General features: G+C 34.0%; 1 protein-coding gene across 2 annotated transcripts in view; it reads right to left on the bottom strand.

Moving 5' to 3' along the window:
- Window positions 1-19425, bottom strand: part of LOC141456190 (chaoptin-like) — a 532556-nt gene extending 513131 nt beyond the window's left edge. For both annotated transcript variants that reach the window (XM_074131931.1, XM_074131933.1), the window contains exon 1: window positions 19308-19425. The gene's annotated coding sequence lies outside the window, so the exon portion shown is untranslated. The remainder of the gene's footprint in view (window positions 1-19307) is intronic.
- Between the last annotated feature and the right edge of the window lie 1205 nt (window positions 19426-20630).

The raw sequence follows: 20630 nt of genomic DNA, 5'->3' as shown, positions 1-20630 counted from the left end.
GAGAGATCTTTTTAAAGAATGATTATAGTTGCGGTCCCCCAAACCATCCTCAATAACAATTGTTTTGAAAAAGCGTTTTGAATAACATAGGAAGTTATTTGTACGTAAATAGCAAAATTAAACTGCGATTTCAGTACGTCCTTTTAAGAGGAGTAAGAAAAATAAACTGCGATTGCAGTACTTCTCCCTAAAGGGAAAAGAGGCAAAGATTTTTTAATCGAACGACAATTCATTGATTTAAATCGGTTCACTCATTGATAATTTAAACGATTGCAGTACTTCCTCTTAGTAGGTGCAAGAGCATGACAGCATTTCACAGCAACGTTGAGGAACTTTAACCACTTATTCGAGCTGAATTTTATCAAAATCGGACTAAGCGTTATAGAAATATTGGTAATAATAGTTTTAGAAAGGGCCTTACTTGGGTGGGGCGAACTCCCCTCCTGATGAGACATGGCGTCGAGACTTCAAATCTGTACAAAATTTTGATTCGAATGACACTTCATTCATGTAAATCGGTGCACGTGTCGATAATTTGAAACGATTGCTATACTTCCCCTTAACAAGTGTAAGAGCTGATCGCCGCTTTAATGTTACATAGGGGAGCCCTAACTCTATCATCCTACCAAATTTTAACAAAATCGGGCCAAGATTTACAGAGTAATTAGTAATAATAATTTTGGAGGGGGCCTTACATTAAGGGGGCTAACTCCTCCCCCATTTGATGTACAGCGTCGAGACCCCCAAAAGGCACATCTACATAAAATTCCGAATCGAATGACACCTCATTCATGAAAATCGGTTCACGCGTTTAGGCGCTACGTTGTTTACAAAAAAGGTAACAACAAGAAGAACAACAACAAGAAGAACAACAAGAACAAGAACAAGAACATTGTTTGAAAAAGCGGTTTTTGCTCATTTTCGGCAACTTTTTTTCTCGAAATCTATTAGGTCTGGGTTGTTGCAACAAAATTACAGCTATAAAAAAGTGTTTGCCCTATATTTTAAAGAAAATTTGGGAATTTTATCTTTTGTAGAAAAAGAGAAAAAAATTGTCAAAGTTGGGTGTTTTTCAACGTTACGCTTTTTCGTGCACTTTTTGACGATCAACCTACCGGACAGTTTTAATCAGAAATTGTTTATTGGCCCCACTGGTTGGATGTGCGGTACAAAAATCCAGAAAACTAACTGCTTAATCCATAAACCTTTTGTAAGAGCGACTTTAAAGTATCACTAATATTTTCTTTGTATTTTGCGAACACTTAAATCTTGTCACTTAAACGGCAAATCATTTCGCCAAATCATTAAAAAGTATCACTCGTAAAATATGGCGAAGATTCACAGAGTTAATAGTTCTTAAGTGGGGGCAAACTCCGTTCCTAAAGCATCTACTATCGAGACTACAAAATACCATATCTACATAAAATTTCGAATTGAATTACAATTCATTTATGAAAAATCAATTCACGTGCCGATAATTTGAAACGATTGCAATATTTCTGGTTTAGGGGTAAGAGCAGGACGGCTCTTTAATTAAAGTATTAATTGCATACCCTTAGCGCAGGCTCTGTGTCATCTAATAAACTCGGAATAATATTAATGCAAATGAAATGCTGAATTTTTTTTTTTTTTTTTTAACTCCCTTTATTTAACTCCTTAACAAAAACTTACAGTTTAAAATGTTAAGTATAAGGGTTGATTAAACGCCAAAAGGTACACAAATCAGCAAGTACCCATCATTTCATTTATACTTCATTGATATGATTTAAGTAATTTTACTGCATTAACTTTTCCTTCACATTTTTAGAATTTATTAGATGTCACAGACCCTTATGCTGGCCATTTTCATCTACAAAATATTTGTTCTAGACTGTAGATTGTAATATCTATTTATCTATAATAATCAAACTATTAATTACAGGTTAAAAAGAAAAAAAAAATTAGGCTAAAGATTTCAAAAACTTTTTTAAAAAAAAGTTTACACCAACATACATTAATGATTTCATTTTATTTATTTTTATTTTTAAATAAAAATCGTCGGTTTAAGTTCATTCTTCGATTAAAGTAATTGTTATTTTATGAAGTAGTCAAACGTTTATAATAATAGGTAATAATTATCTGGCTTTATCGCAAATAATATAGTTTTCTTCAATTACATTCTCAATCTAGATGTTCTTCCCACAATGTTGTATATATGTAATATAAAATAAATAAGATTTGCATATTTTTAGGACAGCTAATTATTCCAGTATTTTACTATAAGTAAAATTAGGGGGACTAAATTAAATTACAATTGAGAAATGAATAATTATTGTTGAATAATCTACTTGTTATTAACTGTGTGTTATTTGTGCTCACGAATATTTCGGTAAGACGAATTCAAGACTGAAATATTGTTTTAAATCCTTCGTGATTCAAATTTAAACAGTGGCTGACTCTGACTTTGTCTTTTTCTACTTTAACATGCATGTATATGTGACTACTCAGAATAATTCAGAACTCATTTTATCATAATTATAACAAAAAAATATTATGAATGAACTGGCCAGCATAAGGGTCTGTGACATCTAATAAATTCTAAAAATGTGAAGGAAAAGTTAATGCAGTAAAATTACTTAAATCATATCAATGAAGTATAAATGAAATGATGGGTACTTGCTGATTTGTGTACCTTTTGGCGTTTAATCAACCCTTATACTTAACATTTTAAACTGTAAGTTTTTGTTAAGGAGATTTTTGTACCTTTTGGATAGATTTTTCTTTTTGTCTATTTTGCAAAGTTACATATCTGCTTTACAGATTTTTTTAAAATTTGGTATAAGCAATTCTATCATTATAACCTGATAAGGCGTTAAGTCGGAACCGTAACTACTGTAGAGATCTTTTTAAAGAACGATTATAATTGCGGTCCCCAAACCATCCTCAATAACAATTTTTTTAAGAAAGCGTTTTGAATAAAATAGGAAGGTATTTGTACGTAAATAGCAAAATTAAACTGCGATTTCAGTAATTCCTTTTAAGAGGAGCAAGAAAAATAAACTGCGATTACTGGACTTCTCCCTAAAAGGCAAAGATTTTGAATCGAACGACAATTCATTGATGTAAATCGGTTCACTCATTGATAATTTTAACGATTGCAGTACTTCCTGTTGGTAGGCGTAAGAGCATGATGGCACTTCACAGCCACGTAGAGGAGCTTTAATCACTTCTTCGTGCTAAATTTTATCAAAATCGGACTAAGCTTTATAGAAATATTGGTAATAATAGTTTTAGAAAGGGCCTTATTTGGGTAGGGCAAACTCCCCTCCTTATGAGGCATGGCGTCGAGACTTTTAAAGTACAAATCTGTACAAAATTTTGATTCGAATGACACTTTATTCAAGAAAATCGGTTCACGTCTCGATAATTTGAAAGATTGCTATACTTCCCCTTAACAAGTGTAAGAGCTGATCGCCGCTTTAATGTTACGTAGGGGAGCCCTAACCCTATCATCCTACCAAATTTTATCAAAATCGGGCCAAGATTTACAGAGAAATTTGAAATAATAATTTTGGAGGAGGCCTTACATAAAGGGGGCTAACTCCTCTCCCATTCGATGTACAGCGTCGAGACCCCCAAAAGGCACATCTACAAAAAATTCCGAATCGAATGACACCTCATTCATGAAAATCGGTTCACGCGTTTAGGCGGTACGCGGTTTACAAAAAAGGTAACAACAACAACAACAACAACAACAACAACAACAACAACAACAACAACAACAACAACAACAACAACAACAACAACAACAAGAACAACAACAATTTTTGAAAAAGCCGTTTTTGCTCATTTTCGGCAACTTTTTTCTCGAAATCTATTAGATCTATGTTGTTGCAAAAAAATTTCAGTTATAAAGGAGGGTTTGTCCTATAATTTAAAGAAAATTTGGGAATTTTATCTTTTATAGAAAAAGAGAAAAAAATTGTCAAAGTTGGGTGTTTTTCAACGTTACGCTTTTTCCTGCAGTTTTTGATGATCAACCCTTATACAACTGTCCTACCGGACAGTTTTAATTTACAACTGCCTATTGGCAACAAGTAGAGCGGATTACAATGTATAAATAAACATGGCTTGAAAGATTTGAATGAGGGCCATCCAATGATAACCATCATGAGTTGGCCATCACAAGATGCCGTTGAAGTGAATTCGAAGGATGCCCTTTTTTATCATGCGATCAGGTGATCACGAGGCCATCGACGCTTCAGTCTTTGGCGAGGATTCAAGGGAAGAGTAGTTTGGGATAGATTGTTTATGAGTGGGTTGAAGTGTTGGGAAAGTTTGGAATGAAATTTGGTGTAACGGGATTTAGGCTAGGTCAAGGACAAATGGGATTTTTCGGAGTAATATTACTTTTTTTTCCTTTTTTTTAAAAAAAAATCTTTTATTGTAATTTACCACTGCAACAGTTGTTGCTAGAAGCAAATATGGTAGAAGAAAAAAGAAATAAAAGAAAATCATGAGTGGAGAAGGCACTCTGGTAATGGAGGATTACCTGGTAATGTGGAGGAAGATAGGTGTTCTATGAGAGGGTTAGAGTGAGCTGCTGTAGAGGAATGAAATTTGAGAAAACGAGTGTTAGCAAGATCTGTAATGAAAGGGATTTTGAGGTCATTATGGATAGTGAGGTTAGATACATAGAACGGAGCGTTAAGAAGTTTTCAAAGTATTTTTGACTGTAATGTCTGGAGGCGTAGTGAGTTGGAACGTTTAGTCGATCCCCATACTTCGGTGCCGTATGACCAAATAGGTCGCAGTAACAGTAGATATAAGAGTCTTTTGTTATGTAGGTTATGTTTCGAACGTTTATCAATTAGTCTGGCGAGACGTTTGTAGCGTTGGTTAGTTTCTTGTCTTTTCAGTCTAGTATGGGGGATTCCATGACAACCGTTTGTCTAGGTGCAGTCCAAGGTAGCGTACATTGTCCACAGTTGGTATAGGAGTTTGGTTCAAGATGATAGGAAGTAGGCTTTTCCGTCTGAGAGTAAATACTATAAACTTGGACTTCGTTGGTTTTGATTCTCCATTTGAAAAGCCAGTCCTGTAAAATTACTTAAATGATATTTTTGATTTTTTTTTACTTTATTTATTTCTCAACTGCAGTATAATTCTGAGTGAAGCTGATACAATATGACAATAGAATAAATACAAGAATAGCATGAGAGGAGAATTCACCCATTGGTGAAACTCCCAAAGTGGTACAGTTCACTATTGTACATTGGCACTTACTTCATTTAGAAAATCCTGTGGCCACCTGTGCTTCAGCCGCCTGGGAGGATTTCCTGGTAGAGTAGTAAGTTGAGATACTAGAGGATTAGGATGTGAGGTGATTGATGTGTGGAATTTAATATAACGAGATCTTACAGCTTCAGAAACCTAGGGAACAAGGAAATCTCGGTACAAGGTATGACTAGATCCAAAGTAAGGAGCATTTGCGATTCGACGGAGTGATTTTGATTGGAAGGATTGGATTTTGTAGATATTGGAAGCTTTGGTTGATTTTTTATATATATATATATTTTTTTTTTTTTTTTTTTAATTTATTTTGTTATTTACAATCTGTATAATACACTATACAATAAGTAAATAGGGAAATTGAAGTATAGAGGCGTGAAAGGCAGGAGGAAAGAAACTGCCCAGCGGCAGCATTTTCTACAGGATATTAATTTTAAGCCTTCAGACTGCGAGGAAGTCGCGGGGCCACTGGCGATTCAGTCGGCGAGGAGGATTGTTAGGAATGTCAGAGGAGGCGAGAGACTGTACTAGAGGATTGGAGCAAGTGGAGAGAGCACTATGGAATTTTTGATATTTAGTCTTGGCTAATTGGTGTACGAAAGGTATGTTGAGGTCGTTGTGTAGAGTGAGGTTAGTTACGTATCTGTCGAAGTAGTTTTGATTGAAATGTCTGTACAGTCCGTATGTTTGTAGGTTTGGCTGAACCCCACAGCTCCAGTCCGTAAGTCCACATTGGTTTGATGATAGTATATTAATCGTTGGTATATTAATCGTTAGAGTTCAATAGGTAATTTGGAGCGTCGTCCAAGAAGTCTGTAAAGTAGTTTCGCACGTTTTGTCATTGCTTGTCTTTTAAGTCTAGTGTGTGGGTTCCACGTGAGTCGCTTGTCTATGTAGAGCCCAAGGTAGCGCACCAGATCTGTATAAGGAAGAGGATTGCTGTTGAAGAGAACAGGTGGACAGGAGCCCCGCCGGAGAGTAAACGTGGCGTGCTGGCATTTCTGTGAGTTCATTTTAATCCGCCACTTCTTGGCCCAGAATTCTATTTTATGTAAGTGTGTCTGTAATTTGTATGAAGCTGATGTAGGATGTGTACTTGTGGCTAGTATGGCTGTATCGTCTGCATATGTACTTTACTGAAAATCCAAATCCACTTACAGTTTCCCGCGACCTGGACTAAAATGCGGTGGTCCTTTGACAAAGCGCTCTGTTGAGTGCAGTGCTATCTGCATGGATCCTCTTCAGTGAGCGTCCTGAAGTGAATTTGATCTCATAAATTGTGATTATTGAGACTTTATAGAGTTGATAGTCAGTCAACCATTTTATTTTTCAGAGTAAACGTATATTTCAGCGGCCATTCAGCTCATATACAGAACACAGAGTTCGTACAGATTGTTTAGAGACATTTGCTTGTTGCTTTTTATTTGTGTGACCTTATTCTTCCGTTGAACAAGTTTAATTAAATTGTTTGTTTTCATTTCTATTCAAATAATTAGAACTGGACAGATAAATTTATGAGCTTCCCATATAATCATCATTTGAAACTCATTTGCTGACGTTACAGCAAGCCGGTAATTAACATTGGACAATCAGAACTTTACATAGAAGTAGCATTGCCTCATTGTAGCCAATTACCTTCCCAGATTGAAGCTAATCTCCTCTTCCGCCGGCTACCTCATTTGAGGTGATAATATCTCCTCTTTGGAAACCTAACCATTTTCATGTGCTCTGTTTTTCCATCAACTTCCATTTCTACAGTTGTTCTTGAACTCTCAAATATTTTGAATTGGAATTGAATGAAAACTGCAATCCCAGTCTTTCTCCAACAGCACCCTCCGCTGGTTCCAATCCTTCCTGTCTAATCACTCCCAATTCGTCGTCACTCCTAATAGGAATTTTTCTTCACACCTTCCTTTGTCACGTGGTGTTCCTCAAGGTTCTTCTCCATCTCCCACCTCTTCTCCATTTACATCAATGACCTTCCTCTTTCCCATTTCCAATTCCTAGTATCACCTCTATGCTGACGATTCTTAGATTTACCTATCCTTTTCTTCGTCGAATACAGTCGAAGCTGTGATGAAACTTCAAGAAGCCCTCAACAATACCACATCATGGGCCACGGAAAATAAGCTTACTCTAAATGCAGAAAGACCAAAGTCATTGTTATTGGCTCCAACTCACTCCTTAAATCATTAGCTCCTCTTCCTAATCTTTTTCCTCCATGATAACCCAATAAAATATTGTTCCCCTTTTAAGAACCTCAGTATCACTTTTGGCCAAAACTTCTCCTGGAAAACCCATGTTTCCCAAATCTCTCGCCGCTCTATCCACATCCTAAAGCAGTTTAGTAGTTCCCATCACCAATTAAGACCCGACTATGGTTGCTTAGTGTATGGCGGTGATATTGAAGCTAAGCTCAAGCGTCTCATGGACTGCTTCAGAGACTCTCGCATTTCGCACTGCTACGATGAGTTGAAGTGGCTTTTTCGATCTAGTTCCTAGGTCGAACGCTTGGCCAAAAATAAATAAAAAATTATGATTAAAATTGGCGATAATCTTTGTTCCAAGATACATAAACATGATGGCCTCCAAAAAATTATTTACACTCTAGGACAAAAATAAACCCAGTCTTAATTAAACATGCTGAAATCAACTTTTCAGGTGAAGAAGTTACTGATGTTTTCTAAAATTGTAGAGACCCAATCAAAACGGCCATGCAGTTTTCTTAAAGTAAGATGTTTTGTGAAGACGTAGTCTAGATAATCACACTGCACTTCATAGTTCTAAGTATGGGGTAGCACCGGAGCTCATATTTATGTAGTGCTGCACGAGAAACGAGACAAATCTCGGTCTCGGTCTCAGTCTCGGTGCCGAGACCGAGACCGAGACGAGACTTGAGCAACCGAGACCGAGACCGAGATCGAGACATGATATATATCTCGTCGAGAAATCTCGGTCTCGTCTCGGTTTTTCAAACATTAATTTTTAGCTACAAAATTATAAAATTGTGTTCTTTATTAATAAATAATCCTTACGGGTATTGAATTAATTATTAAAAGATACGATTTTATTCTATATGTCCAATATTACTACATCTATTTGACTTCGAATCACATAAGTAAAGTAAGCAAAGTAAAGTAATCGCCTATTTTTTCAGGCGGGGTTTTACGTCCAACTACCAATTAGGTGTCGCGGACGGAGGCGACTAGCAAACATACTTTACTGTAAATTTCTCATATTAACCATTAAATAAAATCTAAGGCCTAAGACCGGGAATCGAACCCAGTACCACAATACACATTATCTTCGCAGGTCTCGCACCGCTCGGTTACCGTGGCGGCCCCCTTCGAATTACCTAATTTTTACATAAATTCACTAAATTTCACTATTCATATCATTCATTCATTCAATTTCATAAATTTCACTATTAATAATCTAATACTTTGAACTTTGATATTATTTGAATTATATTTTAGAATTTTAGAATTAATGAATTTGAAAAAAAAGACTATCTATGCATCTAAAAAATATTGCCACAAATTTTCGTTTTTAAGATACACTTTGCCCAAGCATTGATACATAAAAGAGCTTTTACTGAGTCAGAAGTTAGAGAAGATCTTCTATTGGTCATTATCATCGCAGCTTGCGAAAATAATCTTTCCGATGGCACTAAAGTTGCACAGATACTAAAAATATCTTTTGCCATTTTAGACAAATTTTTGAAGGAATTCTCAAGTGTTTTCCACCATTCTAAAATGTCAACGTCTACTGGTGCTTGGTCTAATTTGGTGTAATTATTTCTGTCTTCCATTCTTCGGTGATATTTGCTGATTTTTGACATACCTAATGGATACAGCAAAAATATAATTGGTTCTCAATAAAGTCTGTACTTTTAGAAAAATTATATTATACACCTATGTGAATTTAGATCACACTTAAAATGCAGTTTACCGATGATAATCTTTTTTTATGCAGATAATCTCAATTATAGAGACCAAGATTCTAGAATTTGTTGAGCTCATCCCTAGAATATTTCATCGAATCGTAACGATTTTAAACTCTTTTACGTTTTACTATGCAACATAGTTTGTAATCATCTTCTCGACGCTGAGAACTGAGAATGTCAAATCACCAGATTCTTTATCTTCACCAACAGCCATAACTAATGGAGCGGGAAGTTTGTTGGGAGGTGTATTTTTTATTTCACGAATCGACTTGTTATAGCAGGCAGATATGTTATTTGGGTCTTTCATTTGGCGCGTTTTTAACATCTTTTTGAAATTATATAAAGATATATAACAGTAATAGTAATATATGATGCATTGAAGTGTAAGTAGTTGTCTTCTTTTACACACATTTTCATTACCAATATATAAATTAAAATAATTATTAAAAAATAATAACTTTTTTTGAAAAGATTATTAATAGCAAACCACTTTTAATACTTAAACAAAAATTCAAAAAAACCGAGACCGAGACCGAGACCGAGATATCTCGACGAGACCGAGACCGAGACTTGAGCGACCGAGATCGAGACTGCATAAAGTCTCGCCTCGTCTCGGTCTCGTGCAGCACTATATTTATGCCTCTATAACGTTTAAAAAATTGTTTTAATCCAACTGTATCCCAGAAATGGCTATTGTTTAGATTAAATCACTGTCCAATGTAGGATTGTTTATCTTTTCACATTTGTTTTCGTTACTAATGATGAAAGTGATTCTTTTCTTGCGATATATTGTAGAACATTGTGACCGCAACAGTAAGACAAGAATAAGTAATTGCACAAAATTAAATTTGTGTGAAATATAAAATACGTAATTTAATTTTATATGAAATATCAATACGTACGCCGGAAATAGTCGATTTCCCTGCGCTTATTAATATCAGTGAGGAAATAACATCATGTCGCACAGCTTCCTCTCCATGGTTATGTAACCATGAGGTAAACATCAATTTTTTGCACGGCAGTGGGAAATCATATGGAATTGATATTACATTTTCACAAAAACAGCGAAGTTTTGAAATTATCACTCTGAATTGTTTTTTACTATGATGATAAGCGTTTGAAATATTTAAAAATTAACGTTAAGGAATTGTAACTTCCGAGAAAACAATCACAGAACTAATTAAGGTATCAAAAATTTACAACCAATTATTTAAAGATTCTTTAGAAAAAGATTTTAAAAATCTTTTATTGTAATTTACCACTGCAACGGTTGTTGCAACAAGCAAATCTGGTACCTGATAAAAAATAAATAAAAGAAAATCACGAGTGGAGAAGGCACCCAGTGGTGTCACTCCACTAAGTGTTCTTGCTATACTGCTCTCACAATAAGAGTAGATCACGAGGCCATCTTCTCTTCAATCTCCTTAGAAGATTACCTGGTAATGTGGAGGAAGATAGGTGTTCTATGAGAGGGTTAGGATGAGCTGCTGTAGAGGAATGAAATTTGAAAAAACGAGTGTTAGCAAGCTCTGTAATGAAAGGGATTTTGAGCTCATTATGGATGGTGAGGTTAGATACATAGAAGTTTTCGAAGAATTTTTAACTGTAATGTCTGGAGGCGTAGTGAATTAGAACGTTTAGTCGATCCCCATACTTCGTTGCCTTAAGACCAAATAGGTCGCAGTAACAGTAGATGTAAGAGTCTTTTGTTATGTAGGTTAAGTTTCGAATGTTTGTCAAGTAGTCTGGCGAAAAGTTTGTAGCGTTGGTTAGTTTCTTGTCTTTTCAGTCTAGTATTGGGATTCAATGTCAACCGTTTGTCTAGGTGCAGTCCAAGGAGTTTGGTTCAAGATAATGAGAGGTAGGATTTTCCGTCTGAGAGTAAATACTATAAATTTTGATTTCGTAACGTTAGTTTTGATTCTCCATTTGAAAAGTCAGTCCTGTAAGTGGTTGATGTGTATTTGTAGAGCTCATGTAGCGATAAGAAAATTGGAATGAGGAGATATGATGGCAGTATCGTCAGCAAAGGTGGAAAGAATGGTATTTGGATGTTGAGGTATGTCTGCTGTATGCAAGGAATAAAGAAGAGGACCTAGGACACTGCCCTGAGGTACACTAGCTCTGGCTAGATGGATATCAGAGTCTGTTGCTCCACAGTTGACTCTGAAATATCCATCTTTTAGGTAGGATTTGAGGATGAGGTAGTAAGTATGAGGAAGAATCTCCCTCAGCTTAAACAGTAGTCCCTCGTGCGAACGCCTGAGCGACGTCAAGGAAAACACTCGGGAAATACTGCTTTCGCTCGAGGGAGGTAGCGATAGTGTCAACAACGCGAAGCACCTGGTGAGTTTGTTGAGTGATGTCTCCGAAATCCGAATTGATGATCCGGAATTATATTCTTAACTTCAATTCATTTAATATCACCTCCTCAAGCAATTCACACATTTTGTAATGACAGCAAAATTGAGAAAATGAAGTAGAAATTCAGAATTGAACATAACTTTAATAATCATAAAAACTGAAGGTAGGCGGAGTTCGGTACGGTCAGCAGTTAATTAAGGCCATGAAACAAAGAAAAAAAAAAAGATTTACCCAACAACCTGAAGGTTTCCCAAGAGAAAACCACACAAGAAGGCATTGGACCAGTTTATGTAAATATCAGGACTTCTACAGCAGAAAAGAGATTCTAATTTTAACCATTAAATTAGTTAATTCAAAGTGTTTTTAAATTTCTAAGTTCTAAAGCTTTAAATAAAGTGCGATTTATTCCACGCTTAACTTGCATGGCTAATTTAAAATTCATCAAACTTCATCACACAGGCGCGTTCAACTGCTCAATAACAACAATAACTAACCTTAGTTAACGTTAAAATTAATTAATTGTTAAATTAGTTGTATCGTACATATTTTTTCTAGGCAAAGTGAATATGTTTTTTACTCAAAAATAAGTTGAACAGAGAGATATTTTGAAGAAAGAAACTGCAAATTCTCTGATTTAATTTTATTGCGAGCAACTAGGATCATTTGTTAGAAATAAGGGGCTCAGGTGTTTTCCTGGATAACCATAATGGCGTCCTTCATCTTTTTTATTTTTTTAAGCGGATGACTTAGTTTTGAGTGATGATAGCCAAAGAATTCTGGCAAATAAAAAATATAAATTCAAGATAACAGCTGCAGTAAAATGTTTCCAGCTATAAAAATTAATTTTATATTATTTCAATTTGAATGAAAATTATAATTTCGTTTTTTAAAATTGTAAAAATTCTTTCTTAAAGATAAACGTAGAAGTATTTTGAGAAAGATTTCATAATTTGTACTAAGTTTCTAACGATGCTTAGCAAAACTAACATAATAACTTTAGCTAATGCTTAAACGAAACTTTAGTTAATGCTGAATGTCATATCAGGGATTTTCATCTTTGCTGTAGGATCAATTATAATGAAAACCACTTTACGTAGAGTACCTATTCAGGCCACATACTTAACTGATGCAATACACGAGGTGATGTAAGCTATTTTACAAGCCTATTATCTTCTCTAAGCATGACTAATAATTGCATATTCAGACTTGAAACAAGAGTAAATTACTAAGGTACCTGTAATTTAAACCTGTAATTAAATTATGTATTATATAAGAAAAATACTAACGAGCAGCTTTCAAGAGAAATAACGATTAATTCAATTTTGTTTTCGAATGTTTAATAATCGTTTAATGTTCTTGGATTTAGCATGCAATGCATAGTGTTCAGGTAAGATAGTAATTTGCCTGTTTGCTATTCGCCTCCGTCCCTCCGTCCACGACACCTAGTAAATGGTAGTTGGACGTTAAGCCCCGCCTGAAAAAATAGGCGATTACTTTACTTTACTTTTAGTAATTTGCCATGAATTTAAAATCCAAGAGACCTGGAAAGCTTCGTTTATACTCAAGATATCACTCCTTCGAAGATTGTCAGTGACACTAAGTGAACATTTAACTCGGTTTTTTCATGCAATCAAATTATCCTTTTAACCAAAATGTTCCATTTTTTTTTCAACGTTTCGAACTCTTTTGGCGCTCCAACTAGAGTAGTGGTCGGCAAATTGCGGCTCGCAAGCCACATGCGACTCTTTGGCTCTTCCACAAAATACCTTACTATTTATTTTTATCAATAAAAATTATCGTTATAATGTATGATATTAAGTTTGATTCAATGAACTTGTAGTTTAACAAAGACTTAAAACTTTAAGTAAAGATTATTAAGTTGAAGCGATGTGGAGTGATTGAGTGTGACGAGGATTGGGAGTGTTATTTGGAGATGGTTTGGACATTTATTAAAGGATGAACGAAAGAAGACGAATTAGGATGGTAGAATTGGAAGCGATCGACCTAAACAGTTCATGTTTAAACATTTTGCACTCAAAAGAAATTTCAATCGTTCTACTACTGTTGATATGTGGCTCTGTTGTCAAATGAGTTTGCCGAGAAAAGAGCTAGAGAAGGGGTCGGCAACCCGCGGCTCGCGAGCCGCATGCGGCTCTTTAATCCAAATTGTGTGGCTCTTCAGCCTGCCCAAAATATATTGTATATTTTAATTTTATTGAAACAAATGAAAATTCCATTTATTAAACGTATTTCTTCAAAAATAATTTTAAATGTGATAGGTTCGAAATTGAATGGAATTATACAATATCAAAATAAAGTACTTGATTATATATTGTAAGACTGCCGCCTTTTCATTCGTTAAGTTATTATTTGTTTATTTACTTTGCAATATGTGAAAATAAATATATAAAACATTTAAATGTTATTGAATATCATAAAATAATAATTTGTGAATACAAATGATCTTCAGAGGTTTTTACATTATCATCCTTGCGGCTCTTGGTAAGATTTATTAAAATTATTTAAGGAAAAATGGCTCTCTACTTAAAATTCCCTGAGCCGACTCCTAAGCTAGAGGAATCTAAATGAAGAGTTATGAAGAGGAGTCGTTTTTATGAAACCTAGCGTGTGACTTATTTTGTTAAAAATAATTTATAAATTCGTATTCTTACGATTCGGAAGTTCCGAAATAGTAGACGCCGGAAAAAAAAAGCAAACGAGTTTAGTAAATTACGGGTTTGTCTGGAATGAAAAAAATCCATGAGTTTTAACTACATTCCCTAAAAACTCCATTTTTAGACTGTGGGGGCATGAAATAGTTCACTTCTGGAGAAATACAAGAAACTGACAGTTTGACCTGATTATGGTAATTCCTCTGCCCTAGTAAGAGAAATTAAAGCTTATTAAATTTGGAGCTATAACTATTTCTAAAACTTTGTTAAAAGTTAAAATGTTTGGGACTGAGATGAGAGAAAAATAAATATCTGAAGAATCGCTTCTCTCTAAAGTCTTTGTCTCATTACCAAGATGGATTAAATGTGCTGATGGATTTCTGCATTTAAAAGAAAATTCCGTAACCAAAAGTTCCAACTTCCTGTATGGATTTTCCTTTTTCTGGCATTGAAAATGGTTTTTATCTTATTTACGTATAAACTACATACACGTAGTCTCGCAGGTTATTGCCCAGGAAATACATTTTCGATCTTTATGAGAGAAAGGATATTTGACATTCAATAGCATTTATAATACTCAGCACATATGACATTCAATCTACGGAAAACTTGCATGTACGACAGGCTTCTTTAACCAAATTCCGCTGCCACAGTCTGTGACTCGCTATCTAGATCGCTGCCACACTTGGAGCCCTCGACACTAGACCTAAAAGACATGCTTTAAACGTCAAATTCTGAACAATAATTCGACCTTTATGGCAACACCGTTATGATTTTAAAACTCTTCAGACAGACACGTTAATGACGCGCCTCACTACATTTCAAATCTAACGCTGAACTACTATCCTGAACATAAGTTTAACTTAAAACTAAAACAAAATACAAAAATAGGCGCCACGATAGCCGTGCAGTTAGAGGCGAGGCCTGCAGAACTATGGTTTATTTTGGTATAGAGATTGAATCCCTGCCTAGTCCTTGGAGATTAAAAGTAAAGTAAAGTAATCGCCTATTTTTTCTGGCGGGCTTTACGTCCACCTACCAATTAAATGTCGTGGACGGAGGCGACTAGCAAAACATACTTTACTGTAGATTTCATTTATTAACCATTAAATAAAATCCAAGGCCTCTAGACCGGGAATCGAACCCAGTACCACAATACATATTAGCTTCACAGGTCTCGCCTCTAACCGCTCGGCTACCTTGGCGCCTCCTTGGACATTATTTAATAGTTAATATGAGAAATTTGTAGTAAAATATGTTTGCTAGTCGCCTTCATCCTAACTAACTAATTTGTTAGTTGGTTGTAAAGCCCGCCTGAAAAAAAATAAGCAATTACTTTACTTTTTTTTCTCTTGTTACAAACTATCTAAGAAATATTAGCACAACACAACAACTGTCTCTTGGCAAGTCAAAACTACCTTCTCTACCAAAGAAGTTAGCCAGAGGATTGAAAAGGAAGTGACTTAGGAATCTCCTTGGTACTTGTACCACCTCAACGCTCGATTGTCATCAATGGTCGGCTTCTCTCTACTCATTCCATTCGTGTTAACAACAGCCTCTTTTATTGGTAAAGACAATCTTAGTAATAATATGAAGATGTTGCTTGTATGATAAATGGTTAATAATAATAATAATAATAATAAGCATTTTAAGCTTGAAAATCGTTTCAGAGAAAATCGAGCCATGTTCAAACGATACATTTTTGTTATTACGTTCCAAATTTCAGGCTGCGAAGCTTGTAATCTCCAACTTTCTAACTGGATACATGAATGAGAATGTGAACTTTTAACTGGGAGATGAGATAATCAAGTGAACCTACCTATCTCTGAGAAAACACAATGCCAACTCGTTGAAAAACAAAAACATCAATTTAATGTTTTATAAAGTCCAAGTTGTAACTTCACTTTGATAAAAAACTAATTGGGAATTAAATCCTTTTTTCTAAATTAATGAAAATCCATTTCCAAACTAATTTTACGACCAACTAGTTCAACCAAAAACGAAATCGTGTGAAGTGTTGCAAGGACGGTTTGCAGCTGTTCCAGAAGAATCCGCAGGACTTTAAGCGTCGTTTCGTCACTGTGGATGAAACATGGATACATCACTACACTCCTGAGACCAAAGAACAATCTAAACAATGGGTTACCAAGGGGGAATCTGCGCCAAAAAAGGCGAAGACCGTTCCTTCGGCCGGAAAGATTATGGCGACTGTCTTTTGGGATTCGCAAGGAATAATCCTCATCGACTATCTGGAAAAGGGTAAAACTATTACAGGTGCACATTATTCATCGTTATTGGACCGTTTGAAAACCGAGCTGCAAGAAAAACGCCCACGATTGGCCCACAAAAAAGTCCTTTTCCATCACGACAACGCACCAGCTCACACCTCAGCAGTTGTGGTCGCAAAATTAATGGAAATAGGGTTCCAACTCGTTTCACATCCCCCCTATTCTCCAGACTTGGCTCCCTCGGACTACTATTTGTTCCCCAATATGAAGAAATGGCTGGCGGGAAAAAGATTTTATTCAAACGAGGAGGTGATTGCAGAAACGAATGGCTATTTTTCAGACTTGGACAAATCCTATTATTCGGAAGGGATCAACAAACTAGAGCAGCGTTGGACGAAGTGTATAAGCCTAAAAGGAGACTATGTTGAAAAATAAAAAAGGTTTACCCCAAAAAATTAAGTAGTTTTTATTTTTGCACGGACCCTCGTATTTGCAATGTCAAGTAAAGGTATAGTATAAAAAAAAAAAATACAAAAATACAAAAGATGTTTACAAAAAATTTGTTTAATTGTCTTGGGAGATTAGGGAAAAAGTGAAATCCCAAAGGTAACATCGTTACCTCAAAGTAATTGCCTCAGGTAGTTGCATAATTGTGCTTTTAGGGCGGAGGGGAGAGCTTAACGCAGTTATCAGATATTATTATTTTTGAAAATAATGCAACTAGTAATTTTCATTTTTAAATTAATTCTTCTTTCTCTTCTATATGAAAATTATATCCCAAGAAAATGTCGAATAAATTTATCTCATTATATATTCTGTTTATTTATCTATCTTTTTAAATTATAAACAAATAAAATTCTATATTGTTATCTGTCTGTTGATGGCACTGGGTACCCTCAATGGCGAAGGAAATGGAAAACTTCATTTAGAGTTTAGGGAAAATAATCAAAAAGTGCTTTCGGTTCCCAACTACGAATAGCTGTCTAAGGCACTTTAAGAACGCCTCTAGAGATGGTATGGTTTTTTTTAAAAAAAAAGGAGCAGTAAAAAGAAGGTGTGGCTCACAATTAATATGATAAAGAATAGAAATCATGAAACGAGGATTACAAGAATGTAGTATATCGCCAACTCTGTTTAATATTTATGTAGATGACCTGATACAAAAAGGAGACAGTTCAGGTATCACAGAAAGAGCAACCTAAACATCTTGCTCTGTGCAGACGTTGTAATAATATTACAGAAGAATGAGTAAGATTTACAGCGCTCAGTGTATAAACTACATCAATGGCTGACTTTATAATTTAAATATATCAGTTTTAAAGACAAAGGTTATAGGCCCACCATGGAAAGCACCCACTTCGTTCTAAAATAATAATAGATGATAAGCCATTGGAATAGGTCTCGTATTTTAAGTATTTGGGTTGTGAGGTTAGCTTTCGTCCAGATAATGATATAACAAAATGAAGTAAATAAATTTCAATCTATGTGTGGTGCAATAAACAGGACACTTAAGAATAAAACGAGATCGGAAATAAAGCTAAAATTAAAAAAAAAACTATGTCTATGCCTTTGCACACTTACGGAAAACGAATCCTTGGGTTACAAGAGCTTGAGTTAAGAGTTGCACAAAAAGATGTGTTGACATACGGGAAGAATTGAATATAAATAATATTAACGAATTTATAGAGGAAAGTAGAGAGAGATGTCAACTACAAGAGTTCCGGAAATGGTCAATATGTATAGACCTGGAGGACAACGCAGTGTAGGACGACCATTGAAAAATAATAATAATATAAAAATATATATATATATATTGTGAAGACGGAACAGGCATGTTGCCTAATTCTTGAAGTGAAGATGAAGAAACCATAATAATTGAATCGCCAAAAATCATCTAGATGTACCAAATTATTGATGTATAAATAAAAAGTATTTTGCAAATTATTGAATCAGAAAAGCACAGAAATGGCGAAAAGTTTTAGCATAAAAGATTTCCTAATAACGAATATTATTATTTCAATTTATTCAATTTATTTATTATTATTATTTCAGATAAAATAATTTAGAAATTCTTAAATAAAACTTTTTTATTATTATTTAGTGATAGATAGTTAGATATTTTATATTTATTGTTTTAGCATTACAGCCGTAACAAAACAAAACAAAATAAAGTAAAGGAGTCTCTTTTAGATAAGTGAAAATAAATAATTAAACAATAAGTTAATAATAACAACAATAATAATAATATTAATAACAACAATAATAATAATATTAATAACAACAATAATAATAATATTAATAACAACAATAATAATAATACATGAATAAAATAAAATTAATAAAAAGTTTTTAATGTCATTATTATTTAGTGTTGAATATTAGTATAAAAATTCAATAGAATTAGTATTTCAATAGAAATAAGTATAAAAAAATTCACTTCCTACAGCTCATTAAAAGCAGAAGAAATTCCAGAAATCGAACAAAATTATTTTTAGTAAATTAAAAAAGACTGTTCCAGTAACCATCACGCATAGATCACCACGAACCGACTGTAGATTCACCTGTAATACTTTTTCTATATTTAAATAAAAAAATTAAAAAACAAATAAAAAAAAAATTGGAATCGAAATTGTAAATATTTAGTAAATTACCAATTATTAAATGGTTGACAGTTGTAAATTAAGCAAGTTTAAACTGTAAATACAAAATTTATCATTTTATAAAGGCAGAAAATATTTCAAGAATAAGCTAAAACAGTAAATAATTTCGTGTAAAATGATTGAATTAATTAAAACAAAGCGAAACATAAAATATGAACCTTCGTACCTTTTTTTTTTTTAGTTTTTGTTTTGTGTCAATGTGGACGATGTGCGTCCAGTTTTAGAAGACCACGTGACATGGATAAGACCGGATTCATTTAGACACGGAAGGTAAGGAGCCCGGGTTGGCACTGACTGCTTCCAGTCACTGGATTGCCGCCCCCGAAAACTCTGGTGGCAGCGTGGATAAATAACTACTGCCTACATATATTTGTGAACTTTGTGTGATCATTCGACATTAAATTTTCAAAAGAGGTAAAATTTAAAACTTTACATCTAAATAATTAAATTTAAAGTAAAATAAATATAGATTTAATTAATAAAGGGAAAAAATAAATTAAAAAAAAAAACTTCAACGATTCTTCCTTGAATCAGCGAACTGAAAGAAATTCATAATTTATTATTAATTTCCTGAATTAGAGATTAAGATAAATCTAGAGTAGCAAGGTAATTAAATTTGTAAAATTGTATCTTACCTTAACAAAAACTTACAGTTTTAAAAGTTAAGTATAAGGGTTGATTAAACGCCAAAAGGTACACAAATCAGCAAGTACCCAACATTTCATTAATACTTCATTGATATAATTTAAGTAATTTTACTGCATTAACTTTTCCTTCACATTTTTTAGAATTTATTAGATGTCACAGACCCTTATGCTGGCCAGTTCATTCATAATATTATTTTGTTACAATTATGATAAAATGTATATTATATCTTTATATTTTTTATAACGTTTTCTTTTTAGCCTGTGATTAATAGTTTGATTATTATAGATAAATAGATATTACAGTCAATCTAAATTAAATGGTGTGCTACTTGAGTAAATATTTTGTAGATGAAAATGGCCAGCATAAGGGTCTGTGACATCTAATTAAATTCTAAAAAATGTGAAGGAAAAGTTAATGCAGTAAAATTACTTAAATTATATCAATGAAGTATTAATGAAATGTTGGGTACTAGCTGATTTGTGTACCTTTTGGCGTTTAATCAACCCTTATACCTAACTTTTAAAACTGTAAGTTTTTGTTAAGGAGATTTTTGTACCTTTTGGATAGATTTTCCTTTTTGTCTATTTGCAAAGTTACGTCTGCTTTACAGATTTTTTTAAAATTTGGAATAAGCTATTCTATCATTATAACCTGTAAAAGTGTTAAGTCGGAGTTACTACCACTGGAGAGATCTTTTTAATAATGATTATAGTTGCGGTCCCCAAACCATCCTCAATAACAATTTTTTTGAGAAAGCGTTTTGAATAAAATAGGAAGGTATTTGTACGTAAATAGCAAAATTAAACTGTGATTTCAGTACTTCCTTTTAAGAAAAGCAAGA

Source organism: Rhodnius prolixus, unplaced genomic scaffold, assembly GCF_049639745.1.
Source record: "Rhodnius prolixus isolate KJV_2025 unplaced genomic scaffold, Rpr scaffold_4, whole genome shotgun sequence".
NCBI classification, from domain to species: domain Eukaryota; kingdom Metazoa; phylum Arthropoda; class Insecta; order Hemiptera; family Reduviidae; genus Rhodnius; species Rhodnius prolixus.
The sequence above is the reverse complement of the archived record's forward strand: the minus strand, read 5'-3'. Positions and strand labels throughout refer to the sequence as shown.